Below are 9,999 nucleotides of genomic sequence, written 5' to 3'. Positions count from 1 at the left end.
GTTCCCCTTGAATAAAGTCTGGTTTTCCATCTTTAAGAAAAATTTTAAAAAGTTGAGCACAGCAGTGTGGACCTATATTCCTGGCTACTTGGGAGAGGAGCTCTTGAGCCCACGAATTTGAGTGTCCAACCTGGTGTGATGTCTCAAAAAAACAAAAAAAACCACTTCTCGATCCTTTGGCTGAGATCAAGTATGAATGATTGATATATATTATCTCATTTAATCCTAAAATTCTATTATCCCCTATTTTTCCAACCAATTAACAACATGCTTGAAGTTTAATCCTTAGTTAATATAGTAAAGCATTCTACTTAAAGGTATGGATGAATGTAAGCTTAAGATAAGGAGTGTGTTAAAAAAAGAAGGTGAGTGTATTTGCAGGTATTTTTAAAGGACACTGGATCAGCTCATAGATAGAAAATGAATGACCAAGACCAGGAATAACAAAAACCAGGGTTCTTGAGGACCTCGGGAATTAGAACTAGAGACGTTAATATGCTGTTTCCTGTCTTCTTTTCTTTGGTTCCCTTTTGTCTTTTATTCCTCTGTCTGCTTAGAACTCCCATTCCAAGACTGAACTACTACCACTGGTGAATGCTGGATTAGTATCTTCACATCTTTACCATCTGAGATAGAAGGGCTCATTCCTCTACCTTAAGCTTAAATTCATAAGAAAGAGACTGACTGGCCTGACATAAGTCTGGTACCCACTCCTTGGACTAATCACTGTGGGTACAATGTACTATGATTAGCAATCTTTACTAAATGTAGGCTGTTAATCCCAGAAGAAGGGAAAGATGCTGGGTAAACCAAGCAAAGGATGGTTTACCAAAATAATAGTTTAAACAATTATGAGTTCATCTTTATTTTAAAATTATGAACAAACCACTTCAATATCATTCATTTATTTTTTGATATAAGGAGAGTTCTTATTCAAGTCCACAACTTGAATGCCATCTAGGGAGCCAGAACCCACACAGCTAAGTGATTCCTACTATTTATGAACATGACACTGAAGTTTTTTTGAAAAAAAAGATGTTCTATGTAGCCAAGAAATGTACTATAAACACATTGTAGTTATCAAGGATCATCAACCTTAAAATATTCCTAGCACCAAAAACGGATTCCCTGATATGGTCAATACAGGCAATAGGGCTTATTATTTATGTTTAATGAAGAATTATATTAACCCTATTCAATGTCATAGAAATACTAGTTAATTAATTCAGTAACATGTTTGAAATTATATTAGAAAATCCAAACCACTGTTTAGCGTTGTACATAAATTTCATCCATTTTCTAATCATGAATTTTGACGTCAAAAGTGTTGTTAATGTGAGCTCTTTGCAATGACTAACACTTTCAAAAACATTTATTTTTATACTTGAAAACTTTAGCAACCTATTTAATTAGAGGACATTTGATAAGATGGATTCTAAGACAATCTGAGTATAAATGATAGAATAGTATGATTTTTATGACTATACCCATTTCTAGTACTGGCACCTTTCCATTAAGGCAACATCAATACATGACTGTTCAGTATATAGACCACTGGAACAGAGCAGAGGCAACACATCTACAACCATCTGATCTTTGACAAACCTGACAAAAACAAGCAATGAGGAAATGATTCCCTATTTAATAAATGGTGTTGGGAAAACTGGATAGCCATATGCAGAAAACAGAAACTGGACCCTTTTCTTACACCTTATACAAAAATTAACTTAAGATGGATTACAGACTTAAATGTAAGATCTAAAACCATAAAAACCCTAGAAGAAAACCTAGGTAATACCATTTAGGACATAGGCATTGGCAAAGACTTCATGACTAAAACACCAAAAGCAATGACAGCAAAAGCCAAAATTGACAAATGGGTTCTAATTAAACTAAAGAGCTTCTGAACAGCAAAAGAAACCATCATCAGAGTGAACAGGCAACCTACAGAATGAGAAAATTTTTGCAATCTATCCATCTAACAAAGAGCTAATATCCAGAATCTACAAGGAACTTAAACAAATTTACAAGAAAAGAAATAAACAACCCCATCAAAAAGTGGGTGAAGAATATGAACAGACATTTCTCAAAAGAAGACATTTATGCGGCCAAGAAACATATGAAGAAAAGCTCATCATCACTGGTCATTACAGAAATGCAAATCAAAACCACAATGAGATACTATCTCACACCAGTTAGAATAGAAATAATTAAAATGTCAGGAAACAACAGATGCTAGGGGGATGGGAGAAATAGGAACACTTTTACACTATTAGTGTGAGTGTAAATTAGTTCAACCATTGTGGAAGACAGTATGGCAATTCCTCAAGGATCTAGAATCAGAAATACTATTTGACCCAGCAATCTCATTACTGGATATATACCCAAAGGACTGTGAATTGTTCTACTATAAGGACACATGAACTCGTATGTTTATTGCAGTACTATTCACAATAGCAAAGACTTGTGGCCATCAATGATAGACTGGATAAAGAAAATTGACACATAGACACTATGGAATACTATGCAAACATAAACAAGGATGAGTTCATGTTTTTTGCAGGGACATGAATGAAGCTGGAAACCATCATTCTCAGCAAACTAACACAGGAACAGAGAACCAAACACCACATGTTCTCACTCGTAAGTGGAAGTTGAACAATGAGAACACATGGACACAGGGAGGGGAACATTACACACTGGGGCCTGTTGTGGGGGTGGGGCTTAGGGGAGGGATAGCATTAGGAGAAATACCTAATGTAGATGACAAGTTGATGGGTGCAGCAAACCACCATGGCACCTGTATATCTATGTAACAAACCTGCATGTTCTGCACATGTATCCCAGACCTTAAAGTATAACAATAAAAAAAGGATTTCAAATTTGTTTTTAAAAGATGTGTCTGTTCAAAAGGAGTAGCTTTGACATGCTAAGTGACTCACTTGGATATAAGAAAGGTACATGCCACAGTGAAAAATCAGGTTGAAGGTATGATTACAGGAACATTCTAAAGTTGTTTGATATATGAGTACTGGCAACTAACTCTACTTCTCCTGGGGAGGGGGTGGGAAACCGTATTGAGATAGATACTGATGGTCTGAAAATAAAGACCAAGATATCTTACTACCTGCTGTCAGCATTACGTCATCCAGCAGGCACATCTGAGGAGACATTTTAGGTCTGAAGGGCTCCTCCCTACTTTTTCTGAAATGAGGGCCACATGACATTCCTGAACCCTCACCACCTTTGCCTTCATGGCCAAAATATAATACAATTACATATCATATTTTATCACTGTGTTGGCATAAAGATGATTATATTACTATTTTATATTAAAACATTTTCTTTTACGTGAAAGTTTTTTTTTCCTTCTAACTTAAAGGACATTATTAAAACATGATCGTGGACCCCTAAAAGCATGGTGGTCCCTAGGCACTGCACCTACTGTGCCTAATGGAGGAGGCCCTGACTAAAATCACACCACTTACTGTTCCATAATATCCGGTCTTGAAAATGCAGTTCAATTAGGGTTTTGGCAGTTGAGAACTATTATAAAGCCAAAGATTCTAAATGACTAGCCAGTGGATACTAGGATCCACTAGTTTAAAAAGAATATCTGCACCATCACCCACGTGCAAGCAGTCCATTTTCCGTTAACTTAAACAGAAATGTTAGAGTTGAGAATTTTAGATTGAAAAGAAGTACAATGTAAGGCCAGGTACAGTGGCTCAGCCTGTAATCCCAGCACTTTGGGAGGCTGAGGAGGGCGAATCACGAGGTCAGGAGATCGAGACAAACCTGGCCAGCATGATGAAACCCCGGCTCTACTAAAATACAAAAAATTAACCGGGTGTGGTGGCGCACGCCTGTAGTCCCAGCTACTCGGGAGACTGAGGCAGAGGAATCGTTTGAATCTGGGAGGCGGAGGTTGCAGTGAGCTAAGATCACGCCACTGCACTTCAGCCGGGCCCCAGAGCGAGACTCCGTCTCAAAAAAAAAAAAAAAAAAAAAAGAGGGGAGGGGAGGGGATGTAAAAGCAACTGTTTCTAAGGAAGTTTCTGATAATGTTACCTTTGAATTCAATAAGTTTCAGAAAAGTGTCTTCTTTAGAATATATTTAACATTTGTTAGTTGAACTGGTGTCACATTCTGTACTCTAAGCCACCTAAAGATAAACACTTGAGGGTTGTTTGACAAAAATAAACATCCCTGTCCTAAATAAGAGGAAGATGTTTTACAGTATTCATCTAGTCATTCAATTAATATTAATTAGTGCCTAGTGTATTAGTTGCTAGAGATGTGAGACCATTCTGGAAGTGTGAAAAAGCCTGGTAAGTTTAGAAGCCTGAAAGCAACTCTGTAGGCCGTAACTCTGCACCTGTTGTGGGGTGGAAGATGGTGGTGATGCCAGAAAAGCAATCCTCAGATGTTGACGGGGACTGTTTGCCTTGTTAATGAGGTTGGTTTTATCCTAAAGTTAATGAGGAGCCAATGAACAATTTTAACTGGAAGAGTGGTGTGATTGATTAGATTTATAACTGAAACGATGTCTGCAGTGGTAGTGTGCACTGGTTTTCAACCTTGTTTTCAGATAGAATCACACACGGAAACTTTAAACATGTGCCATTGTCCAGACCCACCCTGCAGATTGCTGCTCAATTAGCCTGAGGTAGGGCCCTCTGCATGAGGGTTTGTGAAAATTGCCCAGGAGTTACCAATGTGCAGCTAAGATTAGCAAATCACTGCTATAAAAGACAGACTGGAAAAGAATAAGACTGCACTCTGCTACAGTGAGTGATGATAAGGAACTAAACTGAGAGAACCAGAGAAAACTACATGCAGGAAGAAGAAATGTGGTTGGTTGGATTCATCATGAGTTATTACAAAACGATGAGGATAATAAAATTGGTGTCTCCAGGATCTAGCCACATGGCTCCACCATGTGGATAAACTGTGATGTACCAAGTTGGCTCATTGCTTTTTTCCTTCCGATCTTTGTTTTTGTTAACATGACAATATTAGTTTAGAAATAAATTTAAAAACAACAAAATTAATCTGCTGATGAGCAGAAAAATATATATTCACACCTGAAAATATTTAGAATTCCAATATCTTATTCAAACCTAATATAATACTTAAATGTGAAATTCCCTTATAACATTTCCTCGCATACAGCATTTATTTTAAAAAGATATTTATTTTCATTTATTAAGCACAAAAGGTATTAAGTAGTAAAATTATTATATTTATTTTGGGGTAAAGGATATAAAGAGTATTGCTTTAAGAACTCCAAAGTTGGCTGGGTGCAGTGGCTCATGCCTGTAATCCTAACACTTTGGGAGGCCGAGGTGGGTGGATTACCTGAGGTCAGGAGTTTAAGATTAGCCTGACCAACATGGTGAAACTCCCTCTCTACTAAAAAAAAAAAAAAAACACACACACACACACAAATTAGCCAGGCGTGGTGGTGGCGGGTGCCTGTAATCCCAGCTACTCAGGAGGCTGAGGCAGGAGAATTGCTTGTACCCGGGAGACACAAGTTGCAGTGAACTGAGATCATGCCATTGCACTTCGGCCTGGGTGACAAGAGTGAAACTCCATCTCAAAAAAAAAAGAACTCAAAAGTTCATAAAATGCCAAACATTTGTAACTGCCTTTTATATTTATATATGAGATTCCTTGAAAGCAGCTTTATATTCATACTACTTTTATTCTTGGAATATACTGAAATAGTTCAAGTAGAAATTTTAAATTGATTAGAAGAAGAGCAAAGTAAATTGGCTAATTGTTATGACAGCAGAAGTTTCTCATCTTATTTAAATTACTCACATAATTCTCTTCAAAAGCTGGACTGTGTAATTTTTAATGGCAAAATAAAACATTTTCATAGTCTGTAAACTTTCTTACATGATTGGCTATTACAATTTATCAATATCTCTTCAAGCAAACTCTGAAAATGAAATTATTAAACTAGTGAAATTAACATTGCATTTCTAATTCTCCAACCTCCAGACAATTTGCACAATAAGCAGTTTTTCAGTTCGTAATTAAGGTGTACTTTTCATCTCAAGGCTCGAGACAAGTTTAAATTTCAGTTCTATAGCCTGATTTGATATATTAATCCAAAGACTTGTATTTTACTTCAATACTGTCTTTTGTTCAGAAAGAAACACAATTCTTACCACTGAAATTTATCAAAATTATTAAAGAGAAAAAATGAATTCTAAAAATGTATCGGTGGCTAAGAGTATCACTTCACGTGCTGTGATGATGTACTGTTGATTTAACTCTATCCTTTCTAGATGTGGAACAGCAATTAATTTAGCAAATATCTTGAGAATACCTTCTATACGTAAGAAACTATGCAAGCATAATAGGTAATAGACGTCTAAAAACAGAATATCCAAAGTTTAAATCTTTTGAAGGAGTTAAAATAGGCACATATTAAAAAGTCAAACAACTAGGCAACGCAGAATACATTGAAAGCCTAAAAGTGTGAAACAAAGTAAGTGGAATAAGGAAGAAGAGTTTACAATAAGATGACATAGTTTGGAGAATAAATAGAAGTAACAGGATTTAAGTTCAATGGACCTAAAGAGAAGCTGCATAGGCAGGAGTTTAAGGCATTATAGTTAGGGACTATGACAAGAGCAAAAATTGAGAAATAGAATGTACAATTTTCAGTCTAGCAGCACTGGCCTCACCCAGGAGCATGACAGTAATGGAAAATTTTGGCTATGACGTACTGAATCTGAATCAACAATTTAACAAGATCCCCAGTTGATTTGTACATCTATTAAAAGGTTAAAAGCACTCTTTTAGAGCATTAGTGAGCAAAGTTTTTATGTGAGGAGTCAGATAGCAAATATTTTGGGTTTTGCAAGCCAAATGGTCTCTGTTTTAACTCCTCAGCTCTGCTGTTGTAACCTGAAAACAGTCAAAGATGACAGTATGGAAAAGAACAAGTATGGCTTTGTTTAAATAAAACTCCCTAAAGTGATGGTTTTCATGTTCACTTGACTGGAATGCATGGTGCAAGGTGTTTGGTTGGACGTTGTTCTGGGTGTGTCAGTAAGGACCTTTATAAATGAGATTAACATTTGAATCAGTAGACTAAGTGAAGCAGGCTGCCCTCCACAATGAGTGGGCCTCAGTCAATCCATTGGAGGCCTGAATAGCACAAAAGGTGGAGTAAGGGAGAAGTCACTGTCTGTCAGACTGCTTTCTTCTCCTGCACTTCAGCTGAAATGTTCACCATTGGTTCTCATGGTCTTTAGCCTCACACTGGAACTGTTACCACTAACTCTCTTCGGTCTCCACCTTGTAGAATGCCATGGACTATCAATGCTCCTGTGTTTATATTTACTATAAGGAATTGGCTCACATAATTATGAAGGCTGAGAAGTCTCATGATTTAGATCTGCATTCTACAAGGTAAAGACCCAGGAGAGTTAGTGGTATAGTTCCAGTATGAGGCTAAGGACCAGGAGAACTATTGATGTGGGTTTCAGCTAAAGTGCAGGAGAAGAAAGCAGTCTGACAGACAGTGAATTCTCCCTTACTCCACCTTTTGTGCTATTCAGGTCTCCAGTGGATTGACTGAGGCCCACTCACATTGTGGAGGGCAGCCTGCTTCACTTAGTCTACTGATTCAAATGTTAATCTCATCTATAAAGGTCCTTACTGACACACCCAAAACAATGTCCAACCAAATACCTTGCACCATGTGAACTAGTAGCAGAGATACACAAAATATCTGCACTGAACACTCTTAATCAACCACTTACAAGTAGCAACAAGCTGGGTGACTGTATATATAGTACTTTCAAGCTTTTTTGGAAAACTAATCAATACAATAAGATTGGCTGGTTGTTCCAATGTTGTTGGACAAAGTGGTGAAGGAAAAGAATGGCTCAGGGACTCAAATTCACAGCTTGAGTACTACATAAATGACCTGAAAATTTCTATATGTGTCCTAGAGGAGACCCTTATCTCCTAAAGCCAAAGGGCTAAGTTGAAAATCAAACGCAGAATACCATCTCCAGACTAAATTACCATTCAAGTTATTATAAATTCCCAGCCTTGCCAAATGTCTACTGTTAAGGTGTGTGCATTGATTGGGAAAGAGTAAGGTCCTGTTAGTTGGGATGAGGATGGTGGGAAGACCTTGACAACGTTGGAGACATTGTGTCCCTAAATTCTGATCCTCTTTACTAGTGGAAGAGACCTCCCCACCCCTACAAAGTGTGGTCTCCCCACCCCCAGTGAAACAGCCTCTCCATTCCCCAGTGTTAGCAGCCTCCCCACTATCAGTGGCATCAGCCTGTTTAATCCAGTCTGAGGAGATTAACCCTGCATTACCTGAGGAAAGTTTAATGGCCTTCCACAAGACAGTTGCCATGCAAGATAATGCTGACTGTCCTTAAGACACACTCTCTTTGTTGCTAGACCTATAACGAGAATCAAGTCCCAGCAGGCTCCTAAAAATGAGGTAAAAAGTGTGACTCATGAGAGGGTGCACTTCACTTCAATGGAACTGCTTGAGTTCTCTAATTATACAGACAGAAGTCCAGGAAACAATGTGTGGGAATGAACACTAAGAATGTGGAATAAAGGAGCATAAAGTTAGATCAGGCTGAATTTATTGATATGGACTCGGTAAGCATAGCCTGCATTTAATGTCACAGCTCAGAGAGCTAGAAAGGGCACTATGAATTTGTTCAGTTAGTTGGCTGAAATAGGTTCTAAAAGGTGGCCCACAGTAAGTGAATTGAAAATGTCAGACTTGCTTTGGAATAATGTAGAGGAAGACATACAAACCCTTAGGGAGATTGAAATGTTAGAGTGGATTTGTCATGTAAGACCTATCCACCCACATTGGAAGGATCCAAAAAACAAACTTTCACCAGTATTGTGAAATCAATATGTGAGGGGGAACCTGGCATCACTGAAGAGCTCTTTGATGGCTCTTCTCTATAAGCAAGACCTTAGAGTAGGAACTGCAGAAACTTATCTTGAGTATGGATTTGCATGCAATGCTTCTGCCAAAACTGTAATCCTGGACTTACAAAATGCCTTATCCACTGGTGTAGTATTCCACACAGCACTGCTTCTGATTAAGGAACTTACTTCACAGCAAAGGAAGTATGGTAAGGGATCCTTGCTCACGGAATGTATAGGCCTTATTGTGTTCCCCACTATCCTGAAACAATTGGCTTGATAGAACAGTGGAATGGCCGTTGGAGAACTTAGTTACAGCAACCAGCTAGGTGGTAATATTTTGCAGTGCTGAGGCTACACATTCTCTGAATCAATATCTAATATGTAGATAGAGCTGTTTCTTCCATAGAAAGACTCATGGTTCCATGAATAAGGGGCAGAAATGGGAAAGAATTTACTCACCATTACTCCTAGTGATCCACTAATAAAATTTTTGCTTCCTGTTCCCATGACCTTTATGCTCTATTGGCCTAAAAGTCTTAGTTCCTGAGGGAGAAACGCTTCCACTAGGAGACACAACAATGAAAACTGTGCTCACTTCAGAAGCACATATACTGAAATTGGAACATTACAGAGAAGATTAGCATGGCCCCTGCGCTAGGATGACATGAAAACTCATGAAGTGTTCCCTTGAAAAATAAATTAATAAAACTGCTGCCCAGCCACTTTGAACTCCTTGTGCCTCTGAATCAACAAGCAAAGATGAGAATTGCTGTGCTGTCTGCCGTGATTGATCAGAACTAGCAAGGGGAAATGGGACTGCTACTGAGCAATGGACGTAAGGTTGAGTATGTCTGAAATGCAGTAAAACCTGTAGGATGCCCCTCTGTACTACATGTCCAGTAAATTAAGGTCAATGTAAAATTACGACCCAATCCAGGCAAAACTCATAATGCCCTAGACCTGTTAGGAATGAAGGCTTGGGTTACTTGACCAGGTAAAGAACCAGCTGAGGAGGGGCTTGCTAAAGGCAAACAAAGGAAGAAACAAAAAACAGGA

The 9,999-nt window shown here is 38.2% G+C and overlaps 1 non-coding gene across 1 annotated transcript; it reads left to right on the top strand.

The window, feature by feature from the left end:
- The first annotated feature begins 9,530 nt into the window (after positions 1 to 9,530).
- Positions 9,531 to 9,637, top strand: LOC135274948 (U6 spliceosomal RNA). Its single transcript, XR_010342691.1, has one exon. It is a non-coding gene; the product is annotated as a U6 spliceosomal RNA (small nuclear RNA).
- The last annotated feature ends 362 nt before the right edge of the window (positions 9,638 to 9,999 follow it).

This window comes from Aotus nancymaae, unplaced genomic scaffold (genome assembly GCF_030222135.1).
Source record: "Aotus nancymaae isolate 86718 unplaced genomic scaffold, 86718_ANA_hifiasm-v0.15.2.pri h1tg000014l, whole genome shotgun sequence".
Taxonomy (NCBI): Eukaryota; Metazoa; Chordata; class Mammalia; order Primates; family Aotidae; genus Aotus; species Aotus nancymaae.
The sequence above is the reverse complement of the archived record's forward strand: the minus strand, read 5'-3'. Positions and strand labels throughout refer to the sequence as shown.